We start from the raw sequence: 22340 nt of genomic DNA, 5'->3' as shown, positions 1-22340 counted from the left end.
TATGAAGCAGTGAATTAAACAGCTGTGATCCCAGTCCACATGAAGCCTGACTAGTTATAAGACCAGAGAAAAGCAGCATGGCTTTCATGCTGTAAACAGTAGTGTTATCTTTGAAATGGCTTATGCTAGAGAGTAAAATGAAACATGTTTGCAATTTATAAAGACCAACCCAGACGTTTTGGGGAAGAGAGGTTGGAAGGTTGGACATTGAGACTCCAAATTCTTACTAGCTGGACTAACAAAGCATTAGTAGTCCAGGTAACTGTTTCTTTACTTGTATTTGTTTATGATCAATATTTCCCTTTTGTCCTTGAAAATCATTAAAGGTAGTAAATTTTCGTAGTCAACAAATCAGTCAGGCAACAGGGAGTGCTAACGGCCAAAGAAATTCAAGTACTCTCATTTCAAAGTGGCTTAAGAATATTATATTTTTACATATTGAAAAAAGATTTAGCTAATAAAATCTGTACATTTTCCAAAATGAAAGGCCTAAGAAACAACAACCAAACTCACAGTTCTTTCTTATTTCCTGTCTTGCAGTCGGAAGACAGATAGTGCTTTGTTGTTTTAATTACTTAGTTCAATCGTCTTCAGCTACTGTGCATTGAGTCACATGCTAGACTCCAAATTCTTTTGGACAGAATAAATCTGCTTTGAATATTCTTCAAAAAGGTGGCACTATAAAACTTGTAGTGACTGTTTCCCATTTGTGCAGCAGATTTAAACTTATTTACTTATTTCTTTTTGAGATGGAGTCTCACTCTGTTGCCCAGGCTGGAGTACAGTGGTGTGATCTCGGCTCACTGCAACCTCTGTCTCCCGGGTTCAAGCAATTCTCCTACCTCAGCCTCCACAGTAGCTGGGACTACAGGCACGCACCACCATGCCTGACTAATTTTTGTATTTTTTTAGTAGAGACAGGGTTTCACCATCTTGGCCAGGCTAGTCTTGAACTCCTGACCTCGTGATCCACCCACCTCAGCCTCCCAAAGTGCTGGGAATACAGGCGTGAGCCACCGTGCCTGGCCCACTATTGTATGTTTGTTTATAAATGCTGTGAACAGCTAAGGTTTTTAAAAAGTTCATACATATTAATAATAGCGAGGTTGTTTTATCACCTTAGTAACAAGTAAATCTTTATTCAATGGTACTTCACATATTTGGCTCATTTTTGGTGTATTGGATTTGGCTTATAAATACAGTGTGTTGAATAAGCATGAAAGGAGTAACAGTCCATATTTGCTTTAAATGACACACATAATAAGCAGATCATGAAAACAGTGGTAAAACTTCAATCCCAGTGTTTACCGGTCTCTTGTCACAAACTACAATGTCATGGTTCTTTTAAGCCAAAGGGGAAAAAAATCCAGCTTGAAAAGCGGTCGTATTTTTCAGATGTTTCTACAATAGTCATCTCTCTGGGCAACAGAATTTCTGAGACTGTCCAAAACATAGCAATTTGTCAACAATTTGAAAATAGGTTTAGGACAAGATGTATTTATTTGACAGTATAATGTAATAATAGACATACAGTAGGATGACGGTTGTAAAGGAAATTATCACTGGTAAGTGTCTTTTCCTGAAATTAATTTCAGATGTGTATGGTTGAAAATTCTGATCGATGAAATGATTATGGGTGGGTAGATGGACAAAATACATGGTATTGCTGCTGTCCTGTATCTTCTTCATACATTTACAGAATCCAAATTAAATGGCACTTACAAAATAGAGGAGTTTCAGTCATTTTGCTTTCAATGGAAAACAGAATTACAATGTGAAATTTTAAACATTTTAATATGATATGCCATAGAATTGAAGGAGATTGCAAATTTGGAAGTGCATGAAGTCAACAACAAAGGTTTTCACTGTTCTACCTCAGATATTTTCACTGCTACTTCACTTTATACCTCTAAGTACCACAATATTATTAACAGACACATGCAAATGTGTATAATGATTATCATACCTACATAGAATGTAAAAATGGCCAATAAAGATTAAAATAAACATTATGTGTGTAATATTATTTAATAAACATGTATTGTCTTTAATACATGGATGTTTATTTATATACTTTTATTATAATTGTGTAATAAAATTATATAGTCCATTGGCATAATGCCAAAGTAAAATGTATTAGAAAACCCTCAGACATATGAATTTCAAAATGCACCCAAATAAAACCTAACCAGATAATCTAGGGTTAATTTGTATGAGTTACTGTTCTAAGTTTGGAGGAATAGATACAAAATGTTCTTGCTTCTTGGTGATACCAGATAAACTTAACCTTTGAATTTAAAAAAATATGTATTATTATTTTTTATCTTAGAGAGGATCTTGCTTTGTCACTCAGGCTAGAGTGCACTGGAAAGATAACAGCTCACTGCAGCCTCACTAATTCCTGGGCTCAAGTGATCCTCCCACCTCAGTCTTCTGAGTAGTTGGGATAGAGGAGTGTGCCAACATGCCTCGCTAAATTTTTTAACTTTTTTTGTAGTGATGGAGTCTTTATTTTATTTTATTATTATTATACTTTAAGTTCTAGGGTACATGTGCACAATGTGCAGGTTTGTTATATGTGTATACATGTGCCATGTTGGTGTGCTGCACCCATTAACTCGTCATTTAGCATTAGGTATAACTCCTAATGCTATCCCTCCCCCCTCCCCCCACCCCACAACAGTCCCCGGAGTGTGATGTTCCCCTTCCTGTGTCCATGTGTTCTCATTGTTCAATTCCCACCTATGAGTGAGAACATGTGGTGTTTGGTATTTTGTCCTTGCGATAGTTTACTGAGAATGATGATTTCAAGTTTCATCCATGTCCCTACAAAGGACATGAACTCATCATTTTTTATGGCTGCATAGTATTCCATGGTGTATATGTGCCACATTTTCTTAATCCCACAACGATTGATTGGATTGAGATGTAGTCTTGCTTTGTTGGCCAGGCTGCTCTTGAACACCTGGCCTTAAACAATTCTCCCACCTTGACCTCCCAAAGTGTTGGGATACAGGCATAAGCCACTGCATCCAGCTAAATTTTTTCAAGCTTTTATTGAGATAATTTTAGATTCACCTATGGTTGCAAAAAAAAGTGAAGATCTATTTTACAGTTTATCTAGTTTCCTCTAATTGTAAAATCTTACCAAACTATAATTCAGTATTGAAATCAGGATATTGACATTGATGCAATCCATTGATCTTATTTAGAATTTTCCAGTTTTAATTGTACTCAAAATATGCTGATATGTATGTATATTTAGCTCAATACAATTTTATCACATGTATAGGTTTCTGTATTCATTGCTGCAGTCAAGACACAGAGTGGCTTCATCCCACCTTCACTCCACTCCCAACCACCACGGCTTCCCCATTCCTATCTAACAGACCCTGGCAACCACTAATCTGTTCTCCATTTTTAAATCTTTTTATTTCAAAAATGTTATATAAATGGAATCATACAGTATGTAAGCTTTTTAGATTAGCTGGTTTCACTCAGTACAATTCCCTGGAGATTTATCAAGTTGTTGTGTTGCCATCAGTCCTTTCTTTCTATGGTTAAGTCACATTCCCTGGGATAGGTGTATTGTGGTTTGCTCTGCCATTCACCAGTTGAAGGACATCTGGACCCTTCCCAGTTTTTGGCAATTACAAATAAAACTGCTAGAACCATTAATGGAGATTTTTCATTAAATATAAGTTTTGATTTCTGTGGGATAAATGACAAAGAATGCAACTGCTGGGACTTATGGTAATTGAGTATAATAACTGTGTATGGTAATTTATAAAAAGCTGCCTAGCTGTTTGCCAGAGTGGCTGTACAATTTCATATTCTACCAGCAATGTTTGAGTTATCCAGTTTTTTTGCATTCTCACCAACATTTGCTGTTGTTGCAGTTTTATCTTTTTTAATCTCAGCCATTCTGATAGGCGTTTTGTGATATATCATTGTGGCTTTAATTTGCATGTCCCTAGAGCATCCTTTTGTATGTTAATTTGCCATTTGTATATCCCCTTCACTGAATCGTCTCTTCATGTTTTTTCTTATTTTCTAATTGGATTGATTGTTTTCATTTTTAAAAAATAATGAGTTTTGAGAGTGTTTATATAGTATTGATATTAGCCATTTAGCATATATAATTTATAAATATTTTATCTCATTCTTTAACATCTTTTTATGCTCTTTGGTTGGTTTTTTGCAGAACAAAACTTTTAAATCTTGAAGATATTCAGTTTACTATTTTTATATTTTCATGCATCATGCTCTTGTTTTTAAGTCTAAGAACTCTTTGCCTAGATCTAGCTCTTAAAATTGTCTCCTGTGATTTTCTCGAAAATTTGTAGTTTTATATTTCACATTTAAATATATAATCCAATTCGAGTTAATATTTGTGTAAGGTGTGAAATTTGGGTTAAGGTTTATTATTTTGCTAATGCATGTCTACTGGAACCAACATTTTTTTTTTCATTCTCCAACTGAATTTTTTTTTGCTTTTGTCAAAAATAAGTTGGACATATTTATGTGTCTGTTTACTTCTGAGTTCTTTATTCTGCTTCATTGATCTATGTTTTTATTCCTTGTCAAAAGTATATTCAGGCTTCTATAACAAAATGCTTTAAACTGAGTTAAATTATGGACAACAGAATTTATTTCCTATAGTCCCAAAGTTTGGGAAGTTCAAGATCAAGGTGCTAGTAGATTTGGTTTCTGGGGAGGGCCTCTTTCTCATGGATGGCACCTTCTGTATCTTCACGTGGAAGAAGGGGTCAATAGCTCCCTTGTACTTCTTTTATAAGGTCACTAATCTCAGACACATTAAGACCATAGAAAGTTCTGTCAAAACCACACAGTCTTGATTAATATAGCTACGTAGTAAGCCTAGTGGTATGATTCTTTCTGCTGCATTCTTATTTGTCAAGATTGTTTTAGCTATTTTAGGACCAGGGTCTTTCATATTAATTGTAGAATTAGTTTGTCTACATCTATAAATGCCTTGTTGGGATTTTGATAGGAATTTCACTAAGCAGATAGATTAAGTTGGGGAAAATTGACATATGTACAATATTGAGTCATAAATTCTGAATACTTTATCTTTCCACTTATTTAGGTCTTTGATTTTTAATAAGCATTTTGTAATTTTCAAAATACAGACATCCTACATGTTTTATTAAGTTTATACCTATGTATCTACATGTTAGTGTATAAAAATGTGACTGATTCTTGTGTGTTGATCTTCTCTTCTATAACATTTCCGAACTCTTTTATTACTTCTAAGAGTTTGTTTATTGATCCTTTAGGATTTTCATGCAGAAAGTCATATCATCTGTAAATATGAATATTTTTATTTTTTCTTTCCAATCTTTAATAACCTTAATGTCTTTGTCTTGTGGTTTATTATTCATTTATATGTAATATGCTGTATTTTACATAATGGATATACAATGTGCATATGTTTAAAAGAAGCATGTCTAGGCAGTATTTGAAAATATGCACTATTTTATGGCTTCCATTAAAATAGACTTAATAAAGTTTATTTATATAGATTTTGCTTATAAAATTTATTTTTATATAAAATTCAGAAAAATCTTGAAAAAAGAGCATACAAAATACTCATACTTTTACCATGAAGGTTTAATAAATATTAGCCTTTAATTAAATGTTGAAATTAAAGAATTACATTCAAAGGAATGTTTTTAAAACTAGTGAAATGTTGAAACTGGACATTTTTCATGAGTTGGTTAACTATTTTTATCTTCTGCTTCATAAATTGTCTGCTCTTATCCTTCATTCAATTTTATACTAAATGCTTAAGTTTTGAGAAGAAATTGTAAAATTGTCTTTCTTCTCTGCACAAATCATTAAGAGAGAAACTACAGAAAAAAAAGGAGGGGGGAGAGATCTAGAAGTTTCAACTATTTTAAAGGTATTTTGGTGTGATCTGAGCTATTCTAAGAAACAATGCTGTCTCCTTTTATCTTGAAAATCTTTTAATACTGCTGATCACCTCTAGGAATATTTTCTTTAAGATGCATGTCACCACACAGATTTTTTTTTCTTTTGTCATAAAGAGATGTTGAACTAGAAATTTCTACCTAAGGTATTTTTCTTTATATCAACATTAGGAACAAATATGCACTGACTGCTTACTACATGCCACTTCATATGTTTTGATATAACATTGTTTACCTAAAGCAAACTAGTTGTAGTTTTGAAAGTATTGTTAGTTTCCCATGGATTTATAAATAAGAATGAGATTTATATAATAATGTTTTTCCAGAATAAAAATATAATTTTAACATATTTCTAGGGAGTTAAGGTTTTTTAACTCTTACCCAATTTATTCCATCAGAGTTAATTTTTCCATTGCATTAATTCTATATTGGGGGTAAGGGAATGCTGCTTTGTTAAAAAAAATCCACAGAATTATCATTTTATAATATCTATGTTGTATATTACACATATACACACAAATGGTTTTTACACATTAAGCACCATAAATTTGGCTACAATATTCAGTGGAAGATATCTTCCTGATAGTCTATTTATACAAGTATCTGTAGGTTCCTTTGGTGAAGGTATCACAGAGACTACTTAAAATTACCAATTTGATAATATTACTTTTATTGGCTGTGCATTTATCTTTTGATAAACATATATAATATTACACTGTAAACTTTCTAGTATACTTTACCAGGGAACTGACAAGTCTTTTCCAAATAGAAGTTAAATTTCGTACAGTAAGGATACTAAAGGCAGCTCAAAGATGCATTAATTCAAAAACGGTATGGTTTCATTAGGGAATGAGAATTTTTTTCAATCTTTTCTTTTTCTTTCTTTCTTTTTTTAAGACGGAGTCTTGCTCTGTCACCAGGCTGAAATGCAGTGGCGCGATCTCCGCTCACTGAAAGCTCCGCCTCCCGGGTTCAAACAATTTCCCTGCCTCAGCCTCCTGAGTAGCTGGGACTGCAGGTGTGCCACCATGCCTGGCTAATTATTTTTTTATGTTTTAGTAGAGACCGGGTTTCACCATGTTGGCCAGGATGGTCTCCATCTCCTGACCTTGTGATCTGCCTGCCTCGGCCTCCCAAAGGGCCTGGATTACAGGCGTGAGCCACAGCACCCGGCCGCTTTTTCTTTTTCTTTCTTTCTTTCTTTTTTTTTTGTTTTACATACAAAGTCTGGCTCTGTCACCCAGGTTGGAGTGCATTAGTGCCATCATAGCTCACGGCAGCCTCAAACTTGTGGGTTCAAGCAATCTTCCCACCTCAGACTCCTGAGTATCTAGAATTACACGTACAAGATACTATACCTGGTTAATTTTTAAAGTTTTTGTAGAGACAGGGTCTTACTTTGTTGCCAAGACTGGACTCAAACTCCTGACTTCAATTCATTCTCTTGCCTCTGCCTCCAAAAGTGCTGAGATTACAGGCTTCAGCCTCCTCACTTGGCTTTCAATATTTTTATTTTTGAAGTTGATGATTACTTCTCTCCATGGTTGCAGAGTGCTATAGTAACTCCAAGTCTATGTATATTTAAAAAAAGGCTTACAAAAGAAAATTGATGGGCCAGGAGCAGTTGGCTCATGCCTGTAATCCCAGCACTTCGGGAAGCCAAGGTGGGTGGATCACGAGGTCAGGAGATGCAGACCATCCTGGCTAACACTGTGAAACCCCGTCTCTAGTAAAATACAAAAAAAAATCACCAGGGCGTGGTGTCTGACGCCTGTAATCCCAGCACTTTGGGAAGTCGAGGCAAGTGATCACAAGGTCAGGAAATCAAGACCATCCTGGCTAACATGGTGAAACCCCGTCTCTACTAAACAAAATACAAAAAATTAGCTGGGCATGGTGGAGGGCGCCTGTAGTCCCAGCTACTCGGGAGGCTGAGGCAGAAGAACATCGTGAACCCGGGAGGCAGAGCTTGCAGTGAGCAGAGATTGCGCCACTGTACTCCAGCCTGGGAGACAGAGCGAGACTCCGTCTCAAAAAAAAAAAAAAAAAAAAAAAATTAGCCGGGTGTGGTGGTGGGTGCCTGTAGTCCTAGCTACTCAGAAGGCTGAGGCAGGAGAATGGCGTGAAGCAGAGAGGCGGAGCTTGCAGTGAGCTGGGATTGCGCCACTGCACTCCAGCCTGGGGGACAGAGTGGGAATCCATTTCAAAAAAAAAAAAAAAAAAAAAGGAAAGAAAATTGGTGAAATAGATGAAATCAGTATGAAATATGCAAAAGAAACATTAATAGAAAAAAAAGATGACATAAAACAACTGAGCATTCAAGATCTTTGGAACAATATCAAATGGTCTAACACAAGTATAATTAGATTCCCAGATATAAAGATGAACAAACATGGGTAGAATAAATATTTAAAGAGATAAGTGTCAGAATTTTCCAAAATTGATTAAAGACATCAATCTAGATATGCATGAGCCTCAGCCATCCATAATAAGGATGAGCACAGGAAAGAGCACTCCTAGACAGCCATTGTCAAACTGTGAACATAAAGAATGAAGATGCCAAAATGAAATTAGCTAGAAAACAATTTACACTGGAATACAAGATGGGCATGACAAAATGACAATTAACTTCTCTATATCTTGTAATAATGCTGAAAGAAGGTTTTGCTGGACGAGATATATAAAAATCACAGCAGTTTAGAGAACAGACTGAGGATTTCCATAACTAAAACTTTTTAAATGACTGAGCCATTGTCTCTATAACCATGTGATTTGTTTTATTTAATTTAATTGGGTAGTATTGTAGGTTAACCATTCAATCCTAGTTTCTGTATACCATACCTAAATTGTTTTGTACAAGTGATTTAACCTCTACAAAATTTACTTTTAGTCTATAGAGAGAATTTGTAAAAGTTTAAATGAAAAAAATGTATATAAATCACCTAGCATAGTTCCTGGATGTCAATAAATTGAAAACCTATAAAAATTTATTTTTATACCTCGTATTCTCAATTTGTTATCCTTTTATTTATTTTCAATTTTTATATGCTTATAATTTGTATTATTTTATAGATGAAAGAACAGAAAAATATATAAAGTATACATATATAGTGAACATTGCTATATTAACACAGAGAAGTGCATGTTGCCAAATTAAAACATTATATGAGATATGAGACATGATATCAAAATCATCTGGTCATTTCTTAGTAAGTGTAAAAAAACACTGTATCTAGGTACTGGTTCCAGGCTGAATTCAATATTACACAATAATTAGAGATGCAAAAGTAATGGGGGCAATTTTGTCACATTTACTGTTGACTGCCTATCTGCAATCACTGTGCTTCAACTAAATAAATGTGAAGAATATCTTTGAAAAGATAGCAAAAAAAAAAAAAAAGCAAATGAAACCAAACGTTCATTGTTTGAATATCTCTTCAAATATATCATTTGATGACTTTTATTATTCAAATTCCATGGCTTAAAACAAAGTTAATAAATTCATCTAATAAACATCTATGAGCTGGCATCTATTCTTAAACCTCTGAATGTCTTAGCTTAATTATGGCTCCTATTAAAATGGCTTTATTTTAAATGAGAAAATCAAACCCACTAAGTATATGTAAAATTTGCAGTTCAATTCTGAAAAAGTTCTTCACTGAAAATAATTAGGTAGAAATTACCCTCCAAGTGTAAAGCTTAAGTCAGTACCATGTAGAAGCTTTTGTTGTATGATCCTTTTGCTATATCCTCATCACAAACATATAAAGAACCTGTCTTAAAAATACATGAAAACATGCAAAAATTAATGGCTAAAATTTATTGAGTGTTTCTGCAACAGCAAAAGGCAAATTATGATAATAATAAAAAATCAACTTTTCAGTCTTTCAATAATTGTATACTACATTTGCATCAAGTGTGCAATCTATTTCATTTACGCAAATGTCTTCTTTAGGTACTAATATTTTTGCTTTTCTATGACTCTTTTGGGCCTCTGTTAGTAAGTAGTCACATTTTCATTATTCTTTCTTTCTTTTTTTTTCTGCTTATACAGGGTTTTGTAGGTTCTCTCTTGCTCTTCTGCAGTATGTATTAATAAAAAAACAGTTACAGTAAGTAAAAGTGAGAGATATCTCAGGTCTTCCACATATCTTATGTAAAAATGTTCCCTGTTCCTTTACTGACTTCATCACCTCTCAGGCTCTTTGCAGTCTCTCTCTCCCTCTTTTAGGAGCCATTAATTCAAGCATAGCTGTTTGTGGAGAATACCACTGTGTAAGAAAATTCATTTCTCATTTTTTACTTTTTCCACTTTTATCCCAGCATATTGGGAAAAGCAGATTACCCTCTTATTTTCTGTCCTCACCATTTTCTCGTGCAGGGCAGCTAGACCTTGATATAAAAACCCCAGATCAATTAAGCACTAGATATCATCCTTTATTGCTATCTGTTCTCCCTTTTCACTCTATCACAAATTGAATTGAACCCAGAACATCTAAAAATTAAGACTCTTTTTTTCTTTCCTCTTAGCTTATCTTACCATTTACAGCAACAGTGAAAGTCTACTATGCTTCACATTAGACATCTATAGCATTAGAATATTCTAATGGTTTAGGAAATATTCCTATGGGCACAGTGACACCTGAGTCCTAAATTACATTGTGTGCAATGGTACATTATATTATAATAGTTTGTGATATAGTTCAGCTGTGTCGCCACCCAAATCTCATCTTGAATTCCCACGTGTTGTGGGAGGGACTGGGTAAGAGGTAATTGAATCATGGAGGCAAGTCTTTCTAGTGCTGCTCTTGTGATAGTGAATAAATCCCATAAGATATGATGGTTTTATAAAAAGGAGGTCCTTTGCACAAGTTCTATCTCTTTGCCTGCTACCATCCATGAAGACATGACTTGTGCTATGAATGTGAGGCTTCCCCAGACACGTGGCACTGTTAAGACCATTAAACCTCTTTCTTTTGTAAATTGCCCAACCTCAGGTATGTCTTTATCAGAAATATGAAAACAGACTAATACAGTTTGACTTTGAGATAATTTGGAAAGTGAGTCTCATGAAAGATTAGAATTGGATTTGCTTAATTTTTGAGATGCTAGGTTGGCCCTAAAACTGGACACCCATTTAATTTGTTAGATCAAGCTACAACTAACAAACAAGGAATCCAGACCATTAAGATAATGTGATTCAGATCCTCTTTGGAGATAAGATATATGGATATTAACTTATTTAGGACTATAACTTTTCAATGATTGAGATTAGTTTTTTGTTTGTTTTTAGAATTCAGAGTTTGTGTATTCTAATGGGAAACCATTCATAGTGTTCACATTTATAATATTTTTTTTCCATAGCAAGTGATGCAATTACAGCTCACACCAACCTTGACCTCTCAAGCTCAAGCTATCTTCCCAGCTCAGGCTTAGGTAGCTGGGACTACAGGACCCCACCACCAAGCCTGGCTAACGTTAAACAGGTTTTTTTTTTTGTTTTTTTGTTTTTTTTTTTTTGGAGAGCTAGGTTCTTGCTATGTTCCCCAGGCTGGTCTCAAACTCCTGGGCTCAAGCCATCTTCATGCCTCAGCCTCCCAAAGTGCTGGGATTATAGGTATGAGCCACCACAACTGACCTAAAATTTTTAATCATATGTGTGCAATAAAATAGGGTACAATATAGGAAAAAATTATCCTCTGTTAGGAAATAATATATAAAATTAGGGCATAATTTAAGATATATTTGGCCTTGAGGTAAATTAATGTGCCATTTAGAGGGCTCTGGGTGATAAAGTGTCATGTTTCCTGGTTCCAAGGTCTACAAAGAAATAATAGTATGTGCAGCATATAAAGCCACATGCACATGTCATTACAAGTCTTCCTTGGTAGACAATTGATATTTCTCCTATAATTGTATGGACTGTCCATGACTGACTGTGGGCTCAACTGTCAAAGCCAACAGTTGAAGAAAAACAAATTAAAGCCAGGAAAGCCAGTGGAGAAGAGAGGAGAGGCTCCTGTTCTTTACTCCAGACATCAACAGTGCTTTTGTTCCTTTACTGGTTTTGTATGATCATCCATCCCTCTCTTTTCCCCGAAAGGAAAAGAAAATACTAATAATGTCATATTGCAAACATTGAGCCCCATTTACCCATGGTAATGGTTGGAGTCGCTGTATGTAAAACGGTAATGCTCTTGTGCATGGTCTTCTTTTCAAATTCTAAAGCAGGTACTGAATTTATTTTAAGACTTAGCTTCCTGAGAGAGACTCTGGCTTTCCTAGAATTGATATATATATTAAAAAAAAAACCAGAATAATGGGAAGTCCTATTTATTCCTTAAGCATAAGCTATATGCTTTTTCTTAGACATCCAATGCTTTGCCTTTGTGCTAGGAGAATTTAGCAGAGTAAAGGTACAAAGTACATTGTTTTACATTGTCTGTGATTTCCCTGTGTACATTGTCTATCTATTTGGGACATTTAATGTGAAGGAAAAGCCTAATAATACAGTAGTCCCTCTTATCTGCAGGGGATATGTTCCAAGACCATGGTGAATGTCTGAAACCGCAGATAGTACTAAACCCTATATATACTATGTTTTGCCCCTATACATCTGTACTTATGATAAAGTTTAATTCATAAATTAGACACAGTAGGATATTAACAACAATAACTAACAATAAAATAGGGAAATTATAATAATGTACTGTAATAAAAGTCATGTGAATATGGTCTCTGTGTCTTTGTATCTCAAAATATTTTGTTGTACTCTACTTACCCTTCTTTTTCTTGTGGTTTGTGGATCTGATAACCAAGAAGTCTAATAAGTGCCTCCACTAAGTGACTAATGGGTGGGTAGTGGATATGAGAAGCAAAGGGATGATTCACATATTTAGCAGGACAGAGTGGAACCATGTGAGAGTTCGTCACGCTACTCAGAAAGGCAAGCAATTTAAAACTTACAAATTGTTATTACTAGAATTTTTCATGTAATATTTTTGGACTGCAGTTCACTACAGGTAAATGAAGCCTTGCAAAGTGAAACAACAGATAAGGGGAAATTGCTATACCAAACAATCAAAATCTCATTCCTAAACCTACAAATGATTTGCTATTGAAAAAAATGACAAGATTTCTCTTGTCCTTCAACTGACATCCTCCTAAATTTATACTTATTCAACACTGAAATCACCAAAATAATTTTGGGGGTATATTTAACTCATTAATTACCAGAATATGGAGTAGAGTTTTAGAATGAAATAGTCATAGTAGATTTTAAAATAAATGCATGTATTACATTTTTTGAAAACTTGTAGATAAATAGAAGGTTGTTCTTGGATCAGAATTAATGGAACTTTTTAAAAAACTAGCATACTCTTTTGTATTAACCTTTTAAATAATTAGTTTGCCATATGTTATGTAATTAATGAGAAGATGAATTAATATTTCCATCTGGTCCAAAATATGTTAAGAAAATAGGTTTCACTCTTGTTGTCAGAGAGAGGTTGTATTTTGTAACATAACGTAAAAAAAAATCCAAAATAATAGTGGCTTGAATAAGGTATCAGTCTACTTCTCTCTCACCCCAAATAATTGCAAAAATAGGCCGTGGAAAGTGGGTTGAGTATTTTTACCACTCTGGAGGGACCCGGGCTTCATCTTTGCTCAATTCAGCATCTCTAGGATCTAGTCAGAGTTTTCATTGTCCTGGATGACTCCAGCCATCACCTTCATATGCTAGGAAACTGAATTAATACACGGAAGAAGTAGAAAAAGCCATGACCTTTTCAAGGACACTTCCTGGATGTCCCACAAAACTCTTGCCCTGAAAATTTAATGGCCAGGAAGTACCCACAGGGCCACGTGGGGTAGCAAGAGAAGTTTTTCACCTGGGCACCAGTGAATTATTTTACTAACATGGAGTGGAGGAAAGATTTTGGAAAGCAATGAGCAGTCTCTGCTACAAATTTGAGAGATGAAAATTCTCAAAAATTATTTAGAAAGTATTGAAAGTTATATATTTGAAAAGGATAGCAAAATGCAGGTCATGCTTTATAAATAGCAATAATACTTTGACAATTTGCATGTTTGTCCTTTTCTGGAAACTTTGGCTTAATGATTATGGTAATTATTGAATTTTAAATGGCAACAACTGTCTCTTAGCTTCATCTAAATAAAGTTATATTGTTTCCTACTCCTTTAATTTACTATGCAAGACTATAAGAGAAAAATATGACTTTGCTCATTGCACTTTGCCCTCTTAGACACAGGAAACTTAGGTAGGAAACCCTCCAGGCAATTGTAAGAGGAGAGACAGGCAGAAAAGCGTGTTGCTGATAGAAGCAGAGGAGGGAAACCAAGTTTGACAGCAGTGAAATAAACAATACAAATATATAGTAAATTTGAAAATCTATTTGATTGCCGAGTCTGTCCCACAGATGAAAGAAGTTCGCTGACACAGGTATTTTGCCTGACAACGCGGCTAGGGAAACGCACGGCTCCGCACCGTCCACGAGAGAGTCCAGCAGCCACTGAGAGAATGCCGCCCCCATAAGCCAACCCCACTCACATTTATTTAGAACAGATTTAATGACAAAGGCTTGAAGTAAACACAATTTGTGGGTAATAAACATTGTCAACCCCCAAGTAGAGCACAGTTCTGCACACAAATGATCAAAGGTTGGTTTCTGGAGACAGGAGTAAACAAATTTATCTAGATAGGTTCTTTTACATTCCCTTGTTATCTACCCTTTGCTCTCAGGCTGTAGATAAAAGAATCTGGCTGCCTTCAGCCAAATCCTCTTTAGAAGCTTTTGCAAAACCTCCCAGCCTTCCATGAAGGTTTGTATCTTTCCCTATAATTTCTCCCACCACCTGACTGACCTCCTACATCTCCCCCTTTTCTGTTTTTTTGCATCAGGTTTTGTTGATTGAAGAACACAGATGTGTGCAGCAACAGGTTTGTCTGGCACAGGGGTTATTGCTTGTATTCCCACTTTAAATCCTAGAATTAGTAAATAACATCAGACAAACACCAGTATAATTAGCAACATTCTTCACCAATCTAGAGTGACTCCCAGGAGTGGGGGTCTATCCAGGAGAGATGTTCTCACATATCCTTCCATATGGTTGTTTGTTGGGTGTGTAGATCTATGGTGTTTAGGGACTCTAGAATTCTAGTTTTCAGTTGCCTTATGTCTGCTGTTAAATTATCAGGTAAGGTTCCCCAGAGGTATTGTTTCACTTCATCCCAACTATGTATTGATTGATCCAAGGTAGAGAGGTGACACAATGTGCTTAAGCTCCCAGTCATGGTTTAATTGCTGTCAGAATGCCAGTGTGTCTTGCCACTCCCCTACGTATTCTAAGGCAATGTTGAGGGCTTGCAGGCATGCAAGAGTCTTTTAATCTATACCCTGCGGTAAGGGAAGTTCATCAGACACATTTTTGGCCAAGTTATCTACAAAGGTAGCTGTTTGTACTGATTCAGTAATAGAGGCCACAGCAACACTAGCAGTTGCCAAGATGACTATGGCTGAGACTATTAAGGCTATAAGTGAGCCTGTGAATCTTTTGGGTCAGACCTGGGATAGGGCCTGCTCTAAGGTGGCAAGGACAGAGGACCTTGCCAATCGCATGTCAAATTGACTGGTAGGAATGCCTCAGATTGTCTCCTTAATACCATGACACTAGTAATATTTATATTAGATATATTGTAATTAGTGATACATGAGGTGAACCAAGCCTGTCCCTGCACTTGGGTCACAAACGTGGAGTTTTGGCATGTAGTGGAAGTATTAGTTCCTATACAAAAACATATGGATGAGTAGTGCAAATCAGGCACTGATCTGCGTGATTATGAATAGCAGTCATAGTATAATTGTTACTGGAATTATGATATGTCCCATGCCAGGTGTTAAGGGAGGTGGTAAGATGTCCCAGCACCATAAAATGTCTTGGGGTGGCACGGACTTTACTTGGGGTCTCGGATATCCCATCCCCCCATCAGCCCAAATCATAGGGAAATGGGACATGGCTATGACACTGTGATTGATGCCATGATAGATGCGGCCATCAGTATGATTGCCCTGCAAATGACAATGGTGGCTCCAGTCTAAGATGTTATGATTGCCTACTTGGAGGCTACAGGCTTGTCCCCCATGACAGACCTCCCAGCTAAAGTGGAACCCATTACTTTTTCAGCTTTGTTCTTCAGTACAAGGAGGAATGTTGGGGAAGGTGGCATTCGTTGCATTGCTTAGTTTGAGGCTGCCTGCAACCAAGAATGTGAAGACATTTCCTTTGTCATGAAGTAGCCATAATTGTTTTTGGGCAGGTACACAGTAAGGGTTAGAACTTTTATAACTTACACACAGTGGGAGGATAGTGGAGTGATATATAGTGTTACCTGGCACCTTATCCAGTGTGTGCCATTAATGAGGGACCGCACTGAGGGTAAGTCAATATCTCCTAGCCAAGCAGTTATGTTATTAGAAGCTGGGAAGGGGGTGTCTGCCCAAGTAACAAGGTGGAAGAAAGGTGGATCTAAGAGATGAGCCCAATAGGGGTTCTTTTCCTGAGTTACCTTGATCTATACTATTGGGGCATTCCCTCCTCATATGACCTGGCTCTCCACATAGAATACAATTTGGGTTTCTTTCCTTTTTCACTTCGGGAGGCCTTAATGCCATAGCCAATATTATGGCTTTGTGTGTTTCAGTCCCCACCAGTTGACATGCTCATATAAGTTACATGACTGTGGCAGCCTTTCCTCTGATTATCTGCATTGCTTGCTGGCAGTTGACATTAGCATTTTCACAAGCCAACTGCAACAATAAGATATCAGCAGCCTGGGTGTGAATAATTTGTCTCTTAATTGCCTGGGTTAACCAGTTGATAAATTCAACAAACGGCTCCTGAGGCCCTTGTCGAACACTTATAAAAGATCCCTGTTGAACTCTGCTTTCAGGAATTTGGTCCCAAGCTCTGAGAGCACACAAAGACACTTGTAAATAGGCCTGGGGATCAAAATTTAGTTGTTGTTGTACATTGGCATGGGGACCCATCCCCTGGAGCATAGCAGCTGTTATGACTTGCCTGGCCACTTGATTCTGGTTGGCTTTTTGTTCGCATAACTCATCATATTCTGCCTTCCAGAGGAGGTATTGGCTAGGCTTCAAAGTTGTTTTAGCTAGCACTGACTAGTCCCATGGGGTCATACGGAAGTTTTCTGCCATGGTTTCAATTATTTCTTTCATAAATGGGCTAGTGGCTCTGTTTTCTTTAATGCTTTTTCTTCTCTCTTTATAAGCATTCAAAGAAATGAGTTCATATGCCTGATTGCCTTGTCAATCTTGCACTACTGGGCAGGCCAAGAGATCTCATCCTAATGCTGCTTGCCTAAGACAGGGTCCCATAGCTGTAGCATATCCCTTGTCTTTTTCCAGTTTATTGGAGGAGGGGGCTCAGGCAAAACCTCTGTTTCCTCTGTTAATTTTGCCTGGAAATGGTGGGGCTGAGGGAGAAGGAAGAGGCAGTGATGTAGGTGATGGTTCCTCCTCCCATCCCTTTCTAGGCTCTTCTGCGTAGAACGGGACCAAAGCCACCCTAACTAAGGCCCATAATGTTAGAGATGTTACTGGGACCCATTGCCCTTGTGCATTATGTTATTTAAGATTTCTCCCAACTTGTTCCAAGAGCTCTACATCTAGTGTGCCTTCTTCTGGGAACCATGGGTTATGAGAAACAACAGGTTATATTACACCCCTTAATTGAGCCTGCAAAACCGAGGCTCCACTAGCTTTAAGCAGCTGTTTCAATACTTTTATATACTGTTTCTATTGAGCTGATAACTGTTGTCCCATGATGAAATCCTAGCCTGAACAATTCCCTCAAACTTGGAAATCCCAAGTGGGTATCAATGACTAACTGACTTACTGATTGTACAGTCTCTTCATCTTCATTTTCAAGGGTTCCATCATGATCTGCTGCAGCAATCCTCATGCGGGGCACCACCTGTCGAGTCTGTACCTCAGACTCTTGCCAAGTGATGGATGGAAGAAGTTCGCTGACACAGGTATTTTGCCTGAAAACGTGGCTAGGGGACTGCATGGCTCTGCAACGCTGATGAGAGAGTCCAGCAGCTACCCAGAGAGTGCTGCCCCCATGCCCCCATAAGCTGGCCCCACTTGCATTTATTTAGTACAGATTTAATGACAAAGGCTTGGTGTGAACACAATTTGTGGGTAATAAACATTGTCAACCCCCCCAGTAGAGAGCTGTCCTGTGAGCAAATGATCAAAGGTTTGTTTCTGGAGACAGGAGTAAACAAATTTATCTAGATAAGTTCTTTTACATTCTCTTGCTATCTACCCTTTGCTCTCAGGCTCCAGATAAGAGAATCTGGCTGCCTTCAGCCAAATCTTATTTCAAAGCTTTTGCAAAACCTCCCAGCCTTCCAAGAAGGTTTGTATGTTTCCCTATAATTTCTCCCATCACCCTGATCAATCTCCTACATTTGATCTGTTTTATACAAACTAAAGCAATTTATATTCCTTGAATATGCTTTAGTTATGCATTTTAGTTCTACTTGATAGATCATATTGGGAAATATTTAATAATTTTGTTGTTAGTACATAATTTATTAGGCAGTGTTCAATTTCTTCTTCAAAATTTCTGTAAGTTTAGAATTTGCTATAATATTTGGATAGAACAGTAGGGAGTAACTAGTTAATTTTCCCAAAGTTGTAGCTATCCAAGAATATTGTTAATAATATACAATTTATCATGGTTCTATTAATATTAGCCATTCTTTATTATATAAGCATATATTATCAGCCAAGATCTAATTAATATGTATAAGGAAAAGATATACCTTGTACAAAGCAATCTAAAACGTACCATTATCTTAGGAGAAATTAATTACCATGCTATTTCAACGTAAATATAGCAAATAATGTTTTACCCAACCTTATCTTAATTTTTAAAAAAGTTTATCTTTATCCTCTTATATGAAAATTCTGGTATGTTTTCAATTCCTGACAGGTCATTTTGTTTCATGACCCTTAGAAAACCACTAGATGACACCACTAGCATGACACCACTAGCAACTACTCAAAAACATTTCACTCTAAACCTGTCCCAGGAAAGGTTATAAACAGTCTCATCAGATGATGATTAGGAATGAAAGTTTCTCTGCTGTCTCTTAACTGTCATGGATACATACCAGATGATTGTGTTGGATGGCTTCTCTTACCTAGTTTGGACTAAATAGGAGGCCTATCATGTAGCAAACATGAAAATTTTAAAAAATATTTTATTGATAAAACTGTAAGTTTACCAAAGAAGGGATTTAGACATTTATGCTTTGAGAAGTGGCATTGGCAATTGTTTACCCAAATATAAAATTAAAATTTTGCTTCAAAAGCATAATCAACTATATAAAAATAAAAACTTTAAATGTTTACAGGCATTTAGACATATAGTGTAAGATATTCAACAATCAATATGTTAAATGTGCTCAATATATAAACAGTGCTCATGAATCAATATACATAAGAGAAAACATTAGAAAAATGTACCAATAACAACAGCAATTAAAGAGTGTGAAATAAAATAACAATAAGGTTTATTTTGAACCTGCCAAGTTAGCAAGGCTTAACATAAAAGCCATATGACGTTGATATTGAAGGGAACAAATCTTCTCATATGCATTAGGCAGTATGTGTATAACACATTAAAATGTTACACATCTTTCACACATCCTTTTTATGCTTCTCTCGCTAATATATTTATCCTCAATAATTATTCATAGGCCAGTTGTGGTGGCTCACGCCTGTTACCCCAGCACTCTGGTAGGCCAAAGCAGGTGAATCACCTGAGGTCAGGAGTTCAAGGCCAGCCTGGCCAACATGGTGAAACCCTGTCTCTACTAAAATTACAAAAATTAGCTGGGCATGGTGGTCGCCACCTGTAATCCCAGCTACTCAGGAGACTGAGACAGGAAAATCACTTGTACCCGGGAAGCAGAGGTTGCAATGAGCCAAGACCGGGCCATTGTACTCCAGCCTGGGTGATAAGAGTGAAACTGTCTCAAAAAAAAATTTATCATATACAGATGAAAAATACTTATGAAAAAAATAGCAATATGTCTATAGTAAAGAGTAGAAAACAACATAAATGACCTGCAATAGGGATTTGTTAAGCAAATTTCCTTCATGTTACTGTCTAGTCACTAATGATGTAGCAAGAGAATATGTAGCAACATGAAACAATATTGCTGAAAGACCCATTTTTGTATAGTTTGGTGTTTCAAAGGAAAATATTTTGAAAGGATGTATATCAGATTGTTAACAATAGTTATTTGGGGACTCTAGTACTATAGGTTATCATATGCTTTTTTGTATATTGGTATCTCTAAAAAATATATAATTAATAGTCATAACTTGGAACACATTTAAGGACAATTTGAATTAAGTAAGTATAATATTTGAGAATATACAATAGAATGAAAACAGTACAGGAGAAAGAGAGAATATGAATTATATTCTGTATGCTTATTTTAGAAATTTTGATGTTTGTATTCTCTTTGTTTTCTAACAAAAATGGAGGACATTGGACTTTTACATGATGTCCAGTTTCTTTACACAGAGCGAATTTCTCAGAATAAAACTTTTTTATGGAAAACATTTTTAGTTTAACTCTGGTAGATTAGTTTCTTGTTTTCTTAAAATAGCAAATAAATACATGTTATTCTTTATTTTATTATAAATTACAAACTAGCAGTAGAAATTTTTAACATAATTTCTCTCTCTTTTAATACACACATATAGACATAGATACTGTCCATGTAAACATGAGTATATTAACATATATATTATGTGTATATATATATGTCCACCTTAAGGATGAAATATTCCAGAGCTCTTTTTTTTTTTCACAAAGACTGACATTGTTGTCATTGTGTGCCAAATATTTTTCAATTTTACACAAATTACTATTATATATTTAATGCTCACAACCACTTGTTCAAGATCACAGAGTCAGCAAGGGATTGGGCAAGGCAGTATGACCCATAGCTCATGCCCTTAAGCACTAAGTTACATTGAATTTTGATATATTTATAATAAAACCAATTGACACTTATAAAACACAAATTTTGTTAAATATTTTATAAACATACTAAATTGTATCATTGATGTTCATACTTTCCACTAAACACAGACATGCAGCCACCTAGTAAACCTTCCTTTTTAACAATCTGAAGTGTTTAGCCCTCAATATCACGTGATCACAATAAACCTGGTCACTGCCGATTGCACCAGTGGTCAGTTCCTGTTCTCAGCTAGGCAAATTAAATTCTCTATTCTAAAAATATTGAATTAAGACACAGAGGCCGAGTCGAACAAACGATGTTGTGAATTTGTGCTTCAGGGCTACTGAGTTGTGGGCCAAAATTATAAATAAGCCAAAGCTTGAAGAATCAGCAAAAAGACCAGTGCAAGGGAGCTGGTTACAGAGAGAACCAGCAATTCAAGAATGAGGTCAAAGCCTCGTGGGGGATAGGAAACTTGAGATTAAAACTCTATGCATTTGCTGTATTTTCCTTCTGTTTTTTCCCTTTCACAGGCCCTATTTTCTATCCCTTTGTATCACTTTCCCAAGTTTATTCAACAAATTCCTCCATTTTTTTTTCTTGCAATTGACAAGTGCCCAAATAAAACCAGTGGAAACATGCAACAATATTCTGAAACAAGCATTTTATTTGTCTGTACACACACACACACACACACACACACTATTATACTCTATATTTTCCTGAAGATTATATTGAAAAAATGACATTGCTGAATTCTAGTGGATTCTACAGATTCCTAGATTTCCTATGTAATGGTTTAATTTGAAAAATTACTCTCTGAAGTTTCTTTGGAAAGGAGGATGTTTGTTCAGTGCTTGCACAAACTGTTTTGAAAGAGAGTTAAAGGAAAAAAAATAGAAATAAAAAAATGCATCGATTTAATAAATGCACCTGTGATTTTTTGACAATAAACCAAAGCCTTTTAAGTGGGGATTTGTGGAGAATCTAAAGGGAGTATCAGGTCAGATTGAAAATCTTTTTTTTTTTTTTTTTTTTTTGGAGACGGAGTCATGCTCTGTCACCCACACTGGAATGCAGTGGCATGATCACAACAGGTCACAGCAACCTTGAACTCCTTGGCTCAAGCAATCCTCCTGCCTCAGCCTCCGGGGTAGAGAGCACTATAGGCACATGCCACAATACCTGGCTCATTTTAAAAATTTTTTGTAGAGACAGGGTCTTGCTATGTTGTCCAGGTTGATCTTGAACTCTTGACCTTAAGCAATCCCTGCCACTTCAGCCTCCTA

General features: G+C 36.0%; 1 long non-coding RNA gene across 1 annotated transcript in view; it reads left to right on the top strand.

Moving 5' to 3' along the window:
- Window positions 1-22340, top strand: part of LOC129489629 (uncharacterized) — a 74008-nt gene that overhangs the window by 45547 nt on the left and 6121 nt on the right. Inside the window, exons 4-5 of the long non-coding RNA XR_008660053.2 lie at window positions 14878-14916; window positions 17928-18033. This is a non-coding gene — a long non-coding RNA (uncharacterized lncRNA). The remainder of the gene's footprint in view (window positions 1-14877; window positions 14917-17927; window positions 18034-22340) is intronic.

The sequence above is a fragment of the Symphalangus syndactylus genome, chromosome 1 (assembly GCF_028878055.3).
Source record: "Symphalangus syndactylus isolate Jambi chromosome 1, NHGRI_mSymSyn1-v2.1_pri, whole genome shotgun sequence".
Taxonomy (NCBI): Eukaryota; Metazoa; Chordata; class Mammalia; order Primates; family Hylobatidae; genus Symphalangus; species Symphalangus syndactylus.
Note: the sequence above shows the minus strand (reverse complement) of the source record. Positions and strands in the feature narration are given on the sequence as shown.